This window comes from Mus caroli, unplaced genomic scaffold (assembly GCF_978045245.1).
Source record: "Mus caroli unplaced genomic scaffold, Mus_caroli_1 scaffold_15, whole genome shotgun sequence".
Classification (NCBI taxonomy): Eukaryota; Metazoa; Chordata; class Mammalia; order Rodentia; family Muridae; genus Mus; species Mus caroli.
In genome coordinates this window covers 32,989,770-32,995,000 of record NW_028227270.1, presented here as the reverse complement: position 1 = coordinate 32,995,000, position 5,231 = coordinate 32,989,770, and the positions used below count along the sequence as shown (strand labels likewise).

At 33.6% G+C, this 5,231-nt stretch overlaps 1 pseudogene; it reads left to right on the top strand.

Annotated features, from left to right (window-relative positions):
• The first annotated feature begins 3,257 nt into the window (after positions 1 to 3,257).
• Positions 3,258 to 3,739, top strand: LOC115029073 (large ribosomal subunit protein eL21 pseudogene; annotated as a pseudogene).
• Positions 3,740 to 5,231: the final 1,492 nt, after the last annotated feature.

The window sequence follows — 5,231 nt, the reverse complement described above, 5'->3', positions numbered from 1 at the left end:
AAAAGATTATACCAAAAAATTCATATGAGAAAGCACCACACTAGTAAACAATTCTCCATTTCCTGCCTTTGTTTGAATGCTTTTCAGGATCAGTTAATAAGCCCAGTCTCTAATATACTTAACACTTTCTTCTTAAAACCCCTCCTTATAAACAGATTTATTACAAAATGTTGTCAGTTAAAATAATTTTAATAAATGTAAAGAGTAATAGACTATCCACAATCAAGTTATTACTTAAATTTATTTTTATACTGTCAATCCTCCAGAGTGCATCCCTCATCAATTGATCGAGCAGTATAAATACTTATTAATGAGCCAGTTTTCCTCAGGTCAATATAGGGATTTTTTTGTTGCTCTTTGATTTTTGTTTTGTGTTTTTAAATATTTGCCTATTTTCTACAGGACAAGAATCATCTGATGCTTTAAAATTAGGAGGATGCACAGAATATATTTGTAGTCACCTTTGATTTTAAGCTTTCAGGTTTGATCTGAGGATTTCAGTGCTTATAACATATAGAGCAAAGAAGCTGTGCAGTAATAAAGAACCCAGCGTTGAAATAAAGCTATGAGTACTTAAACAAAGGCTTCAAGAAAGGCTTCCACTCTCTAGACCTACTTGCTTCCCAAGATGTAACATGAGGGCAGCAGACTTATTTTTGATTAATCAGACATTCCTCTGAGAAGCCACACTTTACCACCATCACCAAATTATTAGAAGCTACAATCCACAAGTTTTTAGCTTTTAGTTATTTGACAATTTGAAAATACTACTGATCGGGCATGATTGACTTTAAAATATTTATTCACAGATATTAAATAAAATTTTCTCTGTCTGCTGCATCCCAGCTAGCAAAGGTTAAATCTCCCCACTCACATTTCTTTCTCCATCTTTTCTAACATTTAAAAAAAAATCTCTAGGAAATGTATTTATAGTGAAGTTTTAAATCAGCTTCTGAAAATCTTGATGCTTTCTCATTTTCTTGGAAGGGAAAGTGATAGATTGCATTTGCAAATGAAGACTCATGCTGTTACTGTCTTCAATTCTGAATAGTCATGTTAGATTAAACAGCATTCTGTTGTATGTCCCTTATTAATTATGAGGCTTCCTGCTGCCTTGCCGATGCCTTTTGTTCCTGGTGGTTCTACCATGGAGAACCACAGTATCTTTCAAAGAGGCGATCACAATGCAAGTAGCTCATTAACTTCAGCCTTCCTCCCTGGTTCTGTGGCAGCATTAGAAATCTTCTCTAAGTAACTTCAGAGAGATAATAAAGTTTCCCTTTCCTTTCACATCAATCCAAGGGCAGTTTGGCATGTCCTTTTCTTCCAGAAAGATATTTTTTAAAGGAAGTTGAACTAAACTCTTTTTTTGAAAAAGTTTTGAAAGCCATGAAGTTGTAAGTTGCTGTAAATGATAAACTACTTCCATTTGGTAGTCTCACCTTTCTTTCTTTCTTTCTTTCTTTCTTTCTTTCTTTCTTTCTTTCTTTCTTTCTTTCTTTCTTTCTTCCTTCCTTCCTTCCTTTCTTTCTTTCTTCCTTTCTTTTCTTTCTTTCTTTCTTTCTTTCCTTCTTTCTTTCTTTCTTTCTTTCTTTCCTTCTTTCTTTCTTTCTTTCTTTCTTTTTAAAATCAGCCTGAGTTAAGTATGCATTCGCTTTAGAGAGTAATAAAATGATTCCAATTGCTGTATTTTTATTTTTAAGTTAAATAGAACTTTTCTTTAACTAGATTGATCTTTGTTCTGCTATATATTGTTCTGCCTATTTATTGTATCAGTCTAATTCAAAACTGTTTAAATGTCAATGTTCCTAAGTCTCTCAATTATCTAAATCCACTATTCTTTCACTGAATTTATGTGTCCACAAATTTTCTACAATTGCAAATTCTTTTAGAAAGTATACATATCTAAGTAATTTTCTCAATATGTTTGATTCAGACTCTACCATGCTAAAATAAGAGAAAACACCCAAATTTCAGTAGGCCAATAACACACACACACACAAACACACACACACACACACACACACACACACACACTGTTTTTTACTGAACTGTTATGTGAAAATATATTGTTGGTTGGCAGAGAGCTTTACAAATCCATGAGGAGTGACATCTCTATGTTCTTACAAAATTCCATTACTACTGAAACACTCTTGAAAACAGAAAGATCGGGAAAGGAAATTACTTGCATAATTCCTTCTGAACTTACTGAGAACAACAGCTGGTGAGCCAAAAGGGCATCCCTGACTATGCCGGCTTTGGCTTTAAGAGAGTTAAATAATGTAATCCTGTTCAAAGTGTAGGCAAGCAGCATTTGGGAACAGTCTCAGAGCAAAAAAGTGTTGTACATTAATTCCTTAAATTCATTCTGCCTGATGACTAGCTAGAATAAAGACAAGGATTATATATACTTATGTATGAAAGAAGGTATGTTATCAGACTTTATCAAATGTATTTTGCAGACCTAGAATAAACCCAGTACTCAGAACCTACTGCATGACTAGAAGTATTCACCAAAGCAAAGCTTCAGGTTACCAGGCTCAATGTTGTGAATTAAAAGTATAATTTTTAATTTATGTTAAGCAATTTAATAAATTATATCAAAAAGATATATTCACCAGTATAGAAGAAAGTCATCGGTGCTTAATTTAAAACCAAATTTGATGGAAATATTTTATATTGTTAATAAAGAAAGGTTGAGAATGACTTTCTTGGATATGCAATTTATCTTTTCCCTGTTTAAGTCTTACATGATTTTGTCTCCAATTGCTCTTATAGCTGATCATATCCACTGAAAAACAAATATTCATAGTAGGAAAAATAAAGGACTTGAGTTTAAATATTTTATTGTTCACTTAATTCAAAACATCTATAAATATATAGCTATTGTTTTGGTCAACAAATCATATATTTATGAATTTAATAACCATTTATTATTCCTTGACTCCAATCTCTTAAATAATCCCTAATATTAAATAGGTCCTTGTATTTCATTGGAATGTCTACTGGCTTCTGAAGCAATATCACTCACAAAAATGTGCAGTCTCGGGTTGCTTTTGAGAGGGACGTATGTTCAAATTTTTTATGAATGTAAAAGTATTTAATAAACAATATTTATTAAAAGTGTTATTTTTACCTTTAGGGGAAATTAATGAAATTTGGAGAACATAGGTAAGTCTATCAAATTTGGCTTCCATGTTTCTTATAAAAAGGGGAATACTTGGGCCGCCACAGCCATCTTCCAGTAACTTGCCAAAATGATGAACACAAAGGGAAAGAGGAAAGGTACCCGGTATATATTCTCTAGGCCTTTTAAGAAACATGGCGTTATTCCTTTGGCCACATACATGCGAATCTACAAGAAGGGTGATATTGTAGACATGAAGGGAATGGGCACTGTTCAAAAAGGAATGACCATAAGTGCTACCACGTCAAAACCGGAAGAGTCTACAATGTCACCCAGCATGCTGTGGGCATCGTTGTCAACAAGCAGGTTAAGGGCAAAATTCTGGCCAAGAGGATCAATGTGCTGATTGAGCGCATCAAGCACTCAAAGAGCAGGGACAGCTTCCTGAAGTGGGTGAAGGAGAACGACCAGAAGAAGAAGGAAGCCAAAGAGAAGGGCACCTGGGTGCAGCTGAAGCGCCAGCCTGCGACACCCAGAGAAGCACACTTTGTGAGGACTAACGGAAAAGAGCCTGAGCTGTTGGAGCCCATTCCAGATGAATTCATGGCCTAATGTACAAAAGAAATAAAGTACCAGGACTGCAAAAAGAAAGAAAAGAAAAAAAAAAAAGAAAAGGAAAGAAAGGAAGGAAGGAAGGAAGGAAGGAAGGAAGGAAGGAAGGAAGGAAGGGAGAGAGAGAGAGAGAGAGAGAGAGAGAGAGAGAGAGAGAGAGAGAGAGAGAGAGAGAGAAAGAAAGAAAGAAAGAAAGAAAGAAAGAAAGAAAGAAAGAAAGAAAGAAAGAAAGAAAGAAAGAAAGAAAAGAGGGGCAGGGGGAGATACTCTTGTGAGAATGCACAGAAAAGAAAAACTCTAGGTGCTGTGGTTGAAGAGAAAACAGAAGAAGGAAACATACTGAACTCATTGCTCAACCCTTCCTCAACTTTGCATTTGGATTTGATCTTACATTTATGTAACAGAATTCATATCTTCTTCCTTAAGTGTACTTTGAGTAGGAGTTATATTAAAATTTTATTTTTATTCTTTCATTGTGTATGTGTGTATGAGAGAGAGAGAAATAAGAAAGGGAGAGAGAGAGAGAGAGAGAATCTGTAGATGTATATTATATTTGGGTTTATATATCTGAAGGCCATATTTATTATATCACTGAGAAAGAAGGGGTGAACAAATCTAGAAAAAATTAGAAAGTGAAGAATAATTCTGAAGACACCTCAATTTTTATCAGAATGGTACCTGAAAATGATTCAAGTGCGTTATATACTACATCCCTTCATGACAATATCACAATGAAATGCATTGTTTTTCACTGCTAATATATGATAGTAATGAAAAGTTATTAATTTCCAAAAGAAAACCATTACTTGTCTTCACATGTAGTTACTAGAAGGTGACAAATACATGGGAAAAAAATCTCATGAAGTTGTATCAAATGTAAAAAAGATGTATTACAAGGGAAAAGTCATATTAAGAACTCGAGATACACACAGAATTCTGAAATAATAGAAGTAGAAGGAAAGTAAAAAGAAAAATTTTGCATAGGTAAAATGTAAAAGAAATCAACTATAGATTAGTAAATTCATGGCATCATCTCTAAATAAGACAAAGACAGTAAGTATTTGAGGAAGTAAGCTTTAGTTTTTAATACAATTCAGGTTTACTTTAAAGCAATAACATCATATATTAATACATTTATTCAGTATTTACATGAATTTCTTTAAAATCTTAATTCTTCCTGTAAATAAGAAAACTAAAAATACACTTGTTAAAAGATTTGTTTTTAATTATTCTTTGACAATTTCATAGAATACATTTTAATAATATTCTTTTCCTTTCCACAACTCCTCCCCAAATCACCCTATACGTCCCTACCCATTCACCTTTGTGTTCTTTGAAAAATATGGGCAGATGTGGCCCATGGGTTGTGAGTTTTGCTTACCTACTAATACTAGTACTGTCTTAAATAGTCATTCTCTGCGTTTAGATACCATTATAAAAAGATGGTATCTCCAGACTGCCCACTATGGACATACAGTGGCACACATTCCAC